The sequence below is a fragment of the Euprymna scolopes genome, chromosome 13, assembly GCF_053919585.1.
Source record: "Euprymna scolopes isolate OS-2025 chromosome 13, ASM5391958v1, whole genome shotgun sequence".
NCBI lineage: Eukaryota > Metazoa > Mollusca > Cephalopoda > Sepiida > Sepiolidae > Euprymna > Euprymna scolopes.
The window spans coordinates 58,470,798-58,486,241 of NC_136494.1; positions in this window are offsets into that span (position 1 = coordinate 58,470,798).

Sequence of the window (15,444 nt, forward strand, 5' to 3'; positions counted from 1 at the left end):
AAAAAAAAAAAAAAAAAAGTCTGGTATCGGCGCTTTTTGAAATCCTTGTATGTAATCGCTCGGTTTAAGCGCAATATTTAAGAAATGGGAATTCACACATTTTACAAAACATTTTTTATAAATTTAAATGAAAATATTGTAAATTTGAATTTATACATTTAAATGAGAAGATTTGAAAACATGAAAAGGTTAAGAAACGATAAAATAATTTTTATTTACTTTTTTTATTGTTGTTATTTCCCAATTTTCACACAAAAAACATGGCTGTATCAAGGAGAGGATAATTTAGTTTTCTTTTTCTTCATAATGTTATTATTAAGAGGTCAAGCTTCCCGAAGAGAAAAAAAAAGTCTTATATCCATGCTTTTTGAAATCCGCTCGGTTTAAGCGCGAAATTTAAGAAATTTGTTGTTGTTAATAATGTTTCAATCCTTTTAAAAATAGTTTTAATCTTTTTTCAATAAATATATTTATGAATTGGAAATAAATTTATTTTTTGTGAGAGAACTATCGCAAGGTATTAAATCGGTTGAAAATTTACAAATATAATTTCGCTTTTTATTTTCGGCAAAGTTATCAATAACTCTATCAAAATTCACTTTATCGACAAGTTCCATCTCTATGGAGAGGATTGCCGAGTCTGTTAGCCTTGTCTGGCTCATTTTTGATCGAAGGTAGTTCTTTATGAGTTTCAGTTTCGAGAAAGAGCGCTCACAGCTGGCAACACTAATAGCTCGGGTAAGTAAAATGCGCAGCAAGATCACAATATTAGAGACGGCGTCTCTGTATAAACTTTAAAAGTTCAAGAGATCAATTGATGTCTTTTCCTAAAGCTTTCGCAAAATACTGTAATCTATTTCTTTCGGCAAAGAATTTCTCTGTTTCTATATCTTCGTCAACTTCACCAAGCTGACAATCATAATTATGACCAAGCAGATTTGACAGCGTAAGAAAAACGTATTTACTTGCAAGAGTGTGAACTTGTTGAAATCTGTAAGATGTTTCTTCAGTCAACCTGTCTATGACAGACAGCAGTTCCCGTCTCAACTCAGTATCAAGCCCCAGTGCTGCATCAGTCAATCGCTCACAATCCATTCGTTTCTTTTTTTTTGATACGATGCTCCATGCTTATCTCCATTTCAGAACAGAGTTTTTTTGACTCGTCTATTGCAGTGTCCACCATCTTTTCTCTATTCTGAAGAAGGCAATCTCTCAACGCCATCAGCCTGACAAAACTTTGTTGCAGATCCAGCCCCTTTTCTTGAAGATACTCCTGGACGATTTCTGGGAGAATAGCTTTCCAAAGGCTTAGAAATAAAAGAAACGGAAACGACAATACCGAGTTGAGAATTAAAGATGCATCTGATCTTATGGTTGCAGTTTCTCTTTCTTCTGTTAGCTGTTCCAGGTCAATGACGACTTCCAATAATTTCTTTATCACATTTACAGCATCTGTTCGACTACTCCATCTAGTTTCCACAGTCCACTTGATACTTAGACCAGGCAACTGAATCAAGACGTCTCAGCGATATGTAGATGCAGAAAAGAACGCGAACAACCGGTCCAGTATGCCAAAAAATGTAACAGAGTGAACTGCTACAGAAGCGGCATGTACACAAACCAGATTTAATGAATGGCTAGTGCATAACACAAATAGAGCTTTTGGGTTGATTTCGGAGATTCGTTTCTGCACACCCGATCGAAGGCCTGCCATAATAGCAGCATTGTCAAATGCCTGACCAATACAGTCACCAATCTGAATCTCATTGTTCTCCATTTCTCTCAAAATCAGTTTAGAAATGTCCTCCGCGCTTTTACCTTTTGTCTGGATGAAGTGGAAAAACGACTCCTCCACTGTCACTTTATTTTCGTCAATTTTTACGTAGCGCAACACCTCACTCATCTGGGCCTTGTGAGATACATCAGGAGTGCTATCAAAATTTATGCAAAAATATTTGCTTTCCTTGATTTGATCGATGATTTTCTTTCTCACCTGCTTTGCCATAATGCTCACAAATTCATTTTGAATTTCTGGTGACAGGTAAGAAGTGGCGATTTTCTTTCCCAGGCAAACTTTCACCAAATGTTCACGGAGCACAGGGTCATACTTGGCCAATAAATTTACCAATTCTAAAAAATTCCCTTTTTTTCCTTGATCTCTTTCATCATCATGGATGCCTTCCCGGTGACCTTGTAGTGCTAAAATCTGCTTGCCGAGAAACCTGATGATGTCCAGCAATCTAGCTAGAATTTCCCGACACTTCTTAGTTTCCTTCTCATTAAGATGCTGCTTTACTTTGTCAACTACCTTTACTTCAGCAAATCGGATCTCTAAATCCTTCCAGTTGAGAAACGCTTGCGCATGAGATCTGCTAGCTTCATGTTCATATACTTTGGGGTTTAATTTCCACCAATTCGTAAACCCAACATTAGCAGAAAAGCTCGACAGTCCAGTTGAAAACAGTCTGCAGCAGAAGCAAAATAAGGTTTCTCTGGAGGGAGAATACATCATGCATGTTCTCAGATTTTTCTCACCGTTGCACAATTCCCGATAGAACCATTTTCTAACGTCGCCTTTTGTTTTTTGTTCCTGGTAGGACTACTTCCTTGAATTCATGATCAAGGTGCTGCACAGCAGCAGATCCCTGCCGAACAAGCATAGCACGAATTTTGCGATTAATCTAAACTGGCCATAAACCAACATCTGTAAAATCGGCTGCAGTTCATGTTTTCGCGCCATGATTGCCTTTCCAATTCTTCAACTTCAGACGCATCATCATCATTGACAGTTTTTGATGTATCAACACTGTTGATGTCGACTTCTGAACTAACAGTATCAACGTTAGTAATATCAACTTGATCTTCGGTTTCAGCATGATTTTCGACTTTGGTTTCGACCATTTCGGCCACAGAAGTCTTTTCCATGAATTTCAACAGCCTTTATTCTTTTTTGCTCCCTCTTCTTTTGTGTTTCGCTTTGGACGGAATGCCGCACTACTCTCCTTCATTCTCTTCATTACGGTACCTTCTTTGAAAATTCACGCAAATATTCTGAAAATTTTTTTAATTCTATTTTTAAAAATAGCATGGCATTTCTCTGCATAAGCACCTTCTTTTGTTGTTCCGAACTAGTACCACAGAAGAAGAGATATCCCCTCATAAAATCATTATTCTGAGATACCTAACCCGAAACATACACACACACACACACACACACACACACACACACACACACACACACATATATATATATATATATATATATATATATATATATATATATATATAGAGAGAGAGAGAGAGAGAGAGAGAGAGAGAGAGAGAGAGAGAGGCCGTTACTACTTTCCCCTCTAAAACAAGAAACTTACGGGGGAAAGAGTCTTTCCTTTTATTTTCTATTTTAAATGTTATATATGTTTTTGACCACTTTTCCATTCTGTTGAGTATTTTATTTTCTATTTTTGAGCGGTTCACTTTTCAAACATATGCGCGAAAATAAATCTGAAAACGAAGCTTTTTGCTCCTACCTCACGAAGACGAAGAGGGAGGGACATGTTTCACCTTTTCGAATTCTTACGACTCTTTTCTTTTCTTTTTTTTTACACAGTGATCACCACTTATCAAGGCCCGGAAGCCACTCAGGGATAAGGGTTATTGCAAGTACATTACGTTAGTGTGGATATTTGACGAAGTGTCTACCTAAGGGGGTGGTTCATTAGGAATTTGTTAACATTGGACTTGAAGACATCCAAGTTGTAGTCCGGTGGGAAGCAGGCAGACGGAACAGAGTTCCACAGGCGTGCAGTTCTAAGAAAGAAGCTTTGTTCATGGAATCCGCGTTTTGATTTAGGCACAGATATAGAGTGGGGAAATTTTTCACAGTGGATTCAGCTAGACGGGTGTTTTTCGTGAAAGATTGGCGAGGGGGGATCAGAGTTTGGAGTTCAGACTTAAAAGTTATTATTTAAAGTGAAATAAAGAGCGTTTAAAACTACTTTAAAACACCAATAAATGATTCAGGTAGGTTGCAAAGTAACTTTTATAGCCAATGGGAATATTTATTTGTTGTATATTTGATTTTTTTTCACTACTTTTTCGAATCTCTGTGTATTGTAAAGCAAATCCACAAATAATTAAAATCATATTACCAGAATTAATTCGTCATAATAAATTTCGATTTAATCATAAATACATCAGTGATTATAAAATTTTGTTAATAGTTTGAAAAAATCAGTTACTCCGTGATTTTGAAACTTGACAAAAATTCCGCAGTATTTCAACTATCAAATAGAAAGCCACTTAAATAGTATTTGAGGTTAGTTCCCATTTAAAATTATATCCTCTGATATGACGATCATAACATCTGTTTACTGTCGATTTTTATTTTGTACTTGCTTAATGTTTCTACAATTTCAAAATTACGTAATTTCCTGTTGCTAATTTTCCGTTATATCATTTAATTATCAGTGATGTATTTTTATTGACAAAAATGTTTTATTTAATTTTTAAACATTTCTTTGGGACGTGTAATTCAACTGCTTTCTTTGAAAGGTTACCTATAGAATTTATGCAACCTTTTGCAAAACTTTGTTTTACAAATAAAATAAATTTACATTGTATTTTGATGTTTTTATCATTTTGGTTTTAGTGATAATTTAAAAACAATAAATACTTATCATTAGTACCAATAATGAAAAATTGAATTAAAGATTTTAAGCAATTGGTTTTGGAATCGTAAATTATGGACACATTTTCCTGATTCCGATACCTCCAAAAGTTCCGATTATTTACAAACTTTTCAGTAAAAAATGTCAAATTTTTGTTAGCTTTTATTTATTTTTATTTATTTGTTCTATTTTCTATCTTTATCCTCTAAAAATAACGCCCCCTGACATGAGCCGCTCATAAAATAGGGGCACATTTTTCCGATTCCAATACTTCCAAAAGTTCCGAGTTTTAAAAAGACCTTTGTGTATAAAATTAAAGATATTTTGTTGGGTTTTATTTATTTTTAATTATTTTTTCTATTTTTACCCTCTCAAAATGCCGCCCTCTGATATGGGCCACTCTTAAGATAGGGGACACATTTTTCTATTATTGTAGCATTAAGAATTTTTTAAATTCAATTTAACATTATATAATCGATTCTTAATGCTGCAATATTTTAAGTTATAAATTTATTATATTTTTTACTGGAATATCTTGTCCTTTTCTTTTCCAGTTTTAACAACTAGTCCTTTACTTTTCCATGTTTAAGCTTAACCATATTAGTTTTCATGTAATTTTTCTATTGTAATATATATATATATATATATATATATATATATATATATATATATATATATATATATATATATATATTTGTGGCTCCGTCGATCTCGAGAGATCACGGAATTCTGCATCCTAATTCAGTCGGGGGGGGGCAGCTTATGATGTGGCTGTGAAAGCTGATGCGGGAGCCACATGACCTGTCACACTTGCTGCAGATGTAGCTTTTCTATCTCTCTGTCTAGGCCGGTGTCGAAGTTGGATCTGTCCTCTCTTTTCTACTGGCATGCTTTTCCCGCTAACATATATATATATATATATATATATATATATATATATATATATATATATATATATATATATATATATATATATATATATATACTAGCAAAAATACCCGTCGTTAACTGGGTTCAAAAACAGCCTATAGAAAATGGACTCTGATTTATGAAAGTATGATAGATTATGAAAAGGAAAGGTTGTAAATTTGGGTTGAATTTGGGGGTATCAAAACCAAAGCAAAATATGATGAAAGTAAAAATAAAATTGAGAAACCCCATAATTTATTATACCATACCTGTTCACACTGAAACACTTATCACAATATTCTGTGGATCTATATTAAAAAAAAAACTTGTTAAACTTTGTGACATATTTCCATTTTATGGAGGTCAGGTGCGAACGAACACCCCATAATTTTATTATACCATATTTCTTCAAACTGAAACATAATTATCAAAGTATACTTACGCAGATAGATATGAAAAGTCTTTATTAAAGTTTGTGCCTATTTCCATTCTATGGAGGCCAGGCACAAACGCAGACCCTACAATTTTATCATACCATCCCTATTTAAGTTAAAACATACTTATCAAAGTATTATTATGTACATCTATATCAAAAACACTTGTAAACTTTTTTTAATTTTTTTATTTTTCATTTCCATATTTTGTGGGGCAGGCGCGAACGCAGACGCCACAATTTTAATGAACCACCGTTTTGCCAGATCAAACATACCCATTCCTGTGTCTCGATACATCTTCTATCATTATATGTGATCAGTTTTCTATAATAGTCAACAAAATAGGAGCCTATTCGTGACCAGACACACACATAGACGTCAGCTTCATATTATAGATATATATAATATGCATGCGTGTGCGTGTTTACCTGCACAAATAAAATAGCAAGCAACTGTAATTACAGAATAAACTTTACTTTAGGACAGTAATACATAAGAAAAATAAAATAATATAAAATTATTAAATAAAAAACAAAAAGAATTAAACTAATCCAACACCTAAAATATGAATAACAAAAGATTCTCCAAGCACACACTTGTTAAAATAGGTCACCTATTAATTAATTAAACATATTCACAAAAACAAAAGCAAATGAAATAAATCCACAAAGCTACGCGAATTTTGAGAGTCCATATTGGAAATGAAACGAAAGAGAAAATGAATTTAAGATGGAACGAGGATGAGAATTATTCAAAATAATGGACGACAAATAACATTGAAGCAGAACAAGGATATTGAGAAACAGCTGAGCGACATCAGATGGGCGTTTTACAAAACCGCAGTAATAGGAATTTTTTTTATTTTTTGGGCTTCCTGCCATTTTCAATGATATGAGATTTCAGCAGCGAAACTTGTACCATTGAAACGTTCTCTTCTTCTTCTTCTTTAAGAGAAAATAATAATCCTTCACAGTTAATATAGCGTAATTGGGTTCACATGAGGTGAAACTGGTAATTAAAATCTTAACCTTTTATATGCACTCAGGTTCATTTTCAAGGTTCAAATAAATAAGATAGAAGGGACACGAGGCATTAAGTGATAATATGGCTTTTTCCATGTTTTGAAATTCGTCATTCTTGGCGCTTAAATAATAATGCACTAATTAATCCAACGTAATACTTGGATCAAACAGAACTAAAGCTATCTTTTTATGCCTTTTAGTTATATATAAAAAATGTCTCTGACTGTCTGTATGTTCTCTAACTATTTTAGGCTTACGAACTTGAAATTTAATATAAAGAGGAGGGGGGGATTCTCAGATTATGGAGTTTCTGACAACATAGTAAGACTTCCTATGTGTCTTTAACAAAAAAGATCGTTGAAGAAAAGAAAACAAGGCTCTCTATAAATAAATAAAAATGGTATATTTATATTTAAGTGAACTTCACCGTTTGTTGTAGGTTGCTTGAAGTTACAGTGAAGAAAGGAATAATATAATAATAAAGGTAGGCCACTGAAAGTCTTTCCTTGGAGCAGGATATTTTCAAGTGAAAATAGTGTTGCTTTGTGTCCAGTTGACAGAGACAGGAGATAGCATTACTTTAGTCTTTCTTTGTAAGTTTCTGGAAGCTCTGCCTGTCTTGCCAATCCGCAAGGATCTCCAGAAGTAGTCCTTCAAAAGTTCAGTCGAAATTGATATGCTCAGAATTTTGATTGGTCATCATGTGATCAAACAATCTCACTAGGATTGTTCTCCTCATATCCTGTTCTTATTTATCCAATTTTGGTATTTAGGGTGCTGTAACTATCCCAGACTCTGGGTTGGGCAACACAAGGCAACTCCCATGCTTATTCGCTATGTCATTGGATCCAAAGGGTTGGCATCCGTTTGGTTGCATGCAGTCACATCGCTTCTAACACAAAACAGATTTTCCTCAGTCTACCACAGCCTTTAGTATCTGAGATATCCAGACGCATTATAGATTTGATGCAAGTGGTGGCATGCTGTACATGTCCGAACCATCTGAGATGCCAAACATCCATAATCACATCAATCAGTTTCTGATAAAAACAAGTGATGAAATCATTTCTTCAGTTTGAATCCACATGATCATGGCACAATGATTACGCCAACGCTGTTGTTTCAAGTCAAAAGTAGTTGAAGTCCATGTCTCACGATGGCAGAGGGGAAAACAGGCTGAAAAGACTGTATCAAATTTTGAAGGATATGTATCAAAATATAAGGATTGCCAGCATGATAAACATACGTTTAAATATCTGAGAGTCAAAATGAAAAAGAAGATTGGAAGTGAATACCTGATAACCCCCCCCAAAAAAAAAAACAAGAATGTTCTTAAAGAGAGACAGAGAGATAGGTAGAGAGAGAAGCAAGTGCATACAGATACAAGGACGAACAGTGATAGGGATAGCAAGAGATAGATATATAGAGAGGTAGGAAGAGAAAATATGGAGAGAGATAGGGTAAGAGAAAGATGGAGATATAGAAAGAAGGAAAGAGATAATACCAGAGATGGGGAGATAAGTATAAAAAATAGAGATAGAGACATGAATATAAATATTTATATATATATATATATATATATATATATATATATATATATATATATATATATATATATATATTAGTGATGGGACGATTCCAAAATTTTTTCTCGATTCTAATACAATTACCAATTCTGTACTAAATTCTCGATTCCGATACAATTATCGATTCCGATTCTTTATAAATCTCTAAATATTTAAGAATAAAGTTGTTATTTTGTCCCGATTACTGTCAATGTGCTTATATATTCTCAAACGTAAAACCACACTTGTGGTGGGGGTTAATTTTTTAATTTTAATTTTACTGGTAGTTTGAAATCAATAACTATTTATTATGAGCAATGAAAGATTTTTTTAACAAAATTAAATAAAAAAAATAATTATGAATCGTTTTTGTCACTGGAAAGTAGGCACAAATTTTTCCGATTCTAATACTGATAGTGATCCTCCAAAAGTTTCGATTTTTCCGATTCTCAATTCCGATTGATCATCCCTTACACTTAGAATATAATTTAATAGAAAAACTGTTTTAATCCCAAGAATTCCACTCGTTCCTCTAGATTTAGTTATTGAATTTTGTCACTTTCAATTTCCTGTAAGAGTAGTTTTTGTTAGTCCAAAATCTGCAGGAATAAGTAACGTTAGAACTAAGCAAGAGACGATCACTCTATTACAATACGCCACAAAAGATTCTTGTCAGAGGGGAATACAAGTATTTAGGCTTCAGTTCAATATAAAGAGCGAAATGTACAAATGTAAAATAGAAGAAAGACACATTCAAACAGTATGGTCATAGAAATGAAGAATGAAAATTGTCATTAAAAGAAAGAGAAATTTTTTAAGCTTCTTGTATTGAAGAAATGCGTATTGGAAAATGGGTTCATATGTTAGTGTTTGCTTGTCGGTGAGTTGGATACTCGTTGAAGAAGTGGGATGTATATATTAGAAAGAAAAAACGTTATGTATGTTATGTAAAAAAACGTTATGTATGTTATGTAAAAAAAACGTTATGTATGTTATGTAAAAAAACGTTATGTATGTTATGTAAAAAAACGTTATGTATGTTATGTAAAAAAAAACGTTATGTATGTTATGTAAAAAATCGTTATGTATGTTATGTAAAAAAAACGTTATGTATGTTATGTACAAAAAACGTTATGTATGTTATGTAAAAAAACGTTATGTATGTTATGAAAAAAAAACGTTATGTATGTTATTTAAAAAAAGATGTTATGTATGTGATGTACAAAAAACGTTATGTATGTTATGTAAAAAAAACGTTATGTATGTTATGTAAAAAAAAAACGTTACGTATGTTATGTAAAAACCCAAAAAAAACCTTATGTATGTTATGTAAAAAAAAAAAAAACGTCTACTGCTTTCATTCTTCCATATGATGTTGATGGCGATAGATATTGCTTGAAAAATCCGGACATTTTTTTTTTGTTATCAAAGAATGGCAGAAATCGTTGTATACAGTAAGATTTCAGCTGTTGTACACGGGGTTTGAAGCGTTAAAATTCCCTATTATGAGTTTGAATACTTTCTTTTTAGCGAGTGGGAAGGAAAAGAGAACACATATTGAATCATCTGTGGTTTTACAGGAATTATTATTTCGTTTGTGGATACGATTTTATCTCACCTGGTTTAAAGAAAACTGAAAATAAATGAAGATCAAATTGAGATTTTTAGTGTAAAAGCTAAAAATATCTTAGCATTTGAATTATATTTTCACTACCAATGGATATATAAAATGTTATACAGTCTTGTAATCGTTGTGAACCCAGGTTCCATTCATCTGCTGATAAATCCACTTGGACGTTGATGTTCATTAAAAAAAACGTTTGTTAAAACAGAGAGACAGCCCAAGAAATATATCTAGTAAGACTACTTGAGAGAGAGAAAGCCAATTTTCTACACCTAGCCACACTATGTGCTCTTCCATCTGATGCGCATGACCAGCAGACTTGTCTTTTCTACTTAAAGTCTCACCAGCAAGTCTCACCTGCCAGAACTCATATGATTTCGTTGACCTGACGATTCTTGACTTTTAAGGTTCCACTCAAACTCTTCTGTTCGAACACAACCCTCATTATGTAATATTTGGTTATCGATTTTTTGTTGACAGAAAAGAAACAAATGCCAACCCAGATAATGTAACTCTGCATTGCAAATACACCTGCATGTATCATGAAAAATTCTCAATAATTCCTCTCTTGTCTCAGCCTGTTAAAACCATTCTTCATCCCTTACATCTCTTGGTTACTTACTGCTGACAAAACTAGTTAACAACCATTGCATAGCGTTCAGCATTGACAATTACTGATCATTCATTCTCATTTGGAAACCAGTAATGATTAATGATCCCATGTTTTTGATAAGTCGTGCAATGCGTTTTTTTTTAATTTTACTGGTAGTTTTTTTTTCTCTCTCGATTTTCTCTTAAGTGAAGTGACCTTTTGTAAACAATCTTCTAGTGTGTTCTAGTGTTGCAACTTTCCGCACTCTAAATTACTCATCGAAATGGTCGTGGGGATACTTTGATGATCGTCTTATTCGTTATGATTCTAAATGAATGCACTTCACACATTTGGAACATAATATTGTATGGCAATAAAACAAAGACTGTTGGACATCCATAATTGAGACTTGGTGGACAAGTCAGCCATAGACTGAAGTTTATTTGTACCGGATATGGTTGTATTGCAGAAAGGATTATAAATGTTATTAACGATTATGTTGGTGGTATTCTTATAAGGTCACCTTGTACCTATCTGTCCAGGGTAGTGGACTGAATAGATTATATGTCAAATGTAAAAAAAATTACCTCCAAATGTATTTTCATCTGTGGGATCATCAGAAATATAATGTCTGTCAAAACAATCTTCAGACTATTTCTGAACTATTTCTGAACTATTTCTGAACTATTTCTGGATTGAAGAGGGTCATAGCAAACAAAATAAGGACAAAGCTAAGAGAGGAGTGTATCAAAGTTATTGATAATATGTGCATATTATTGAGAGATGATAAAACACAGACTGTTGAACATTTATGATTGAAACTTGGTAGCCAAGTCAGCCATTTGTACCAAATATGGTTGGATGACAGAAAGGATTGTGAATTTTATTAACGATTCCATCGGTGGCATTTTCTTTTATCATCCTGTACGTACTCTTGTATTAAGATATGACACATATCCTGGTGTGAAAAGAGTCATATCATATATTGAGGGGGTGGGCATATGGTTCTAATGCCAGTGCTGGTGGAAAGAAATCCACACGTTTTTATTGTCTTAATGAGGATATGGGAACATATGTTGCATAGGAGGGGGTTTCATATTGAAGAGAGATATATATAACAATGATGAGAGGGAGAGACATTTATACAGTTCTGGAATGCTTGGGACTTCATATATACTGACTAAAGATATATACAAGTTCTTTTAATGCAGGAGGGGAGAATCATTACTTATGATGGAAGAGGGGGACACATTACTTGGAAGGGGTTATACAAAGTTCATATTAAGATGATTAACACATTACCTTCAATTGTTAAATGTCGACACGAAGACAAACAGTTACAAATATCGATGGTGATTCTTTATTACATTTGACTGGTCAGTATGATGATGACGTCAGGAATTCACACTGGTTCTACATGGTTATATGTTCTCCCTTCGCTTCTAAAGGGACCCTCCTCTGATCATGTCAACTCTTTCCGACTGCCTTTGCTGACTGCTCGAACCTGACTGCCCGACTTGTCTTTCTCTGACAAAAACCAGCTCCTATATTGAGAATTTCCCTTTTTGCTATGACGTCAGATGTGCAGTTCCAAAACGTGACCAACTCACGTGGCTAAGCACTGTTTCCAAAACACACTTCTGCAAACAAAGAAGTATTACTGTTCTTTTACATCAGAGGGGACAAAATCATTACTTATGATGGAGGAGGGAGACACATTACTTGGAAGGAGGTTATTCAAAGTTCATATAAAGATGATGAACACATTACCTTCAATTGTTGACACGAAGACAAACAGTAACAAAAATCGATGATGTTCTTTATTTCATTTAACCGGTCGAATGATTTGACATCAGTAATTTACATTGGTTTTACATGGTTAAACTTCTATCCATTTGCCTCTCAGGGGACCCTCCTCTAACCATGTCAACTCTTTCCGACCGACTCTGCTGACTGCTCGAACCTGACTGCCCGACTGCTCTTCTAATCTGCTAATCCTGGCTCCTATTATTGAGAATTCCCTTTTTGCTATGACGTCAGATGTGTGGTTCCACAACGTGACCAACTCACATGGCTTAGCATACGTTCTCGAAACACTTTCGACAACAAAGAATTCTCAACTAACCTATTTTTTTAATTCAGTTTTCATAAAAGAACGAACAATTAAATTCTTTTTACAATACAAAGAATATCTAACTATTTTCAAAACAATAGCTAAATTCTATCATTCTGAATCTATTCTGAACATTGCTTACAAGGTTCGAGTCTCGACTTATCCTAATCTCATTTTTCACTTATCTAATGTTCTTCTTATTTACAGGAAAAGGGGACAATCTTATTTTTGAACTGGTCGTAAGAGAGAAATAGTTTGGTTCTAAATTGCTTTTATTCATAAAGCCATTTGTGATGTAACTCTCGTGTGCTTATATAGCTGCCCCCCCCCCGCGAAGCTTGAATGTGACATAGTCCTTTGCACTTGTTTAAAACAAGCAGCACTATAAATGTATCTCGATAGAGTTGTGTTTTTTATCTTTCTACCCTTCTGCAGATCTTAAGATAAATAAGATGTCTTAAGGAACCATTGTGAAGAAAAAATAATTATAGAAGACATTTTTCTCATTTTATTTTTATCATAATTCATGAAGTAAATAACACAGTATTCATGAATGAATGGTTTAAGGAAGAATTTATATTTCTTTTAAAATTTTTTGATAATAGTAATTAAAATTTTCACTGTTAATTTTGTTGAATATCCGGGTTTGCAGAAAATATCACCTGACAAGTATAAAACGTAGTTGACAGAGACTGGCTGGAAGAAACAAAAGAGACATGGTTGATAGCCGAAAGAAAAAACATGGTTGATCATTGGAAATAAAATAATTGTTGATTGATTCAAAACCACCTGCAAAGTTTATGCTATCCCAAAAGGTTAGTTACAGAGAAAATACTCAGTAAAAATATAAAAACATCATAGAAGCCTGGTTTCATTAACTTGAAAGACAAAATTTTAGAATTGCTGTTTCCAGATGGATGCATGGGTGTTACCATTTTTTTTTTTTTTTTTACACAGGAATCACCACTTATTAAGGTCCGAAGGCCACTCCAGGATAAGGGTTAATGGGTATACATTAGTCATTGTGATTATAGCGTCGTAAACATAAGTAGTGGGAATTTTGTAAATGGGATTACTTAGGGGTACAGTTCATAAAGAACATGTTTCCGTTGGACTTGAAGACAATCAGATTGTAATCAGCTGGCAATCGGAAGAGAGTCCCACAGGCGTGCAGTTCTAAGAAAGAAGCTTTATTCATGGAATCTACATTTAGGTCTAGGCACAGACAAGCAGTGTGGGAAATTGTTGATAGTGGTTTCGGCCAGACAAGTATTTTTGTGAGAGTTTGGCGAGGGGGGAGTATAGATTGAAGCTCAGATAACCATTTGCCATGAAACAACGATAAAGCAGAGCCAGGTTCGCAACGTCTCTTCTGTGGGAAAGAGGTTGCAACAAAGTCTATTTTGAACTCTGCCAAAGCAAGATAAGCTGCTTCTAGCAGCTCCTGCCCAGATGTGGCAGCAGTACTCCATTGTTGGCCGTACCTGGCTTTTATATAGGTAGAGAATTGTGTCAGAAGTGAGATATCTACTAGAGCAGTAGAAGAATCCCACCATTTTTCCAGCGACCTTGACAATGGATTTGATATACGTGTTCCATTTCAGGTCAGGAGAAAAGGTCAAGCCCAGAAGCTTGTCAAAACATGAAGCCTCCCTAAGACGAGAGCCATTCATTTCAATTGATCCCAGATTGGCATCAGAGCATAGATGATGTAGAGATAGAAGCTTGGTTTTAGATGCATTAAAAGTAACTAGCCATCTCTTTCCCATTGTACCACATACTCAAGATCAGAGGAGAGAGAATCAGAGAGAACTTTGTCGTTTACGGAGTTTGATGTGCTACCATAGATTGTAAAACTAAACCGAAATTGAGATCAACAGTCTAATAGCAATCGGGCCAGAGGAAAACATCAATTCCTGTCCGTGTGTACTCCTTCCTCACTAAGCCTCACTCTTTCACCACTAACGATAAAAAGATACATCATTATATTTTTATACATCAATGTTTTCTTATAAGCACTGCAGAAATACAACATCCTTGAATTGATGCTAAGAGTCAGGTTACATTTACGACATATTTGAAAGAAGCTAGTTACTATAAAACTGAAAAGCACACGCGATTGTGAAGCAACATCAAAAGAAGTAAAAAAAAACAGGTGGGTGACTTTCAGTTTTACACTGATATGTATTTTCACTTATACATAAATACAGGGTATCTAAAAATGTACTCACACTTCAACTGTTATCAGCGTTGTCTAAATAATAATTGTCATCAATTTGAACATAAGTGAACATGATTCTTCAATCACATTTGTCTTCTGTATTTGAAGCTATTCTATATTCAAAAATAAGATTTTATCATCATTCAACGTGTGAGTATATGTGCACATTTTTTTAGATACGCTGTATATATTTATTGTCATTGTATGGATTTTGAGAGATTTTTGTCTGTCTGTATACATATTCAGATATATTTTGTTTGATTTATAATGGAACAAAACACTTTTACCGATTTTGTT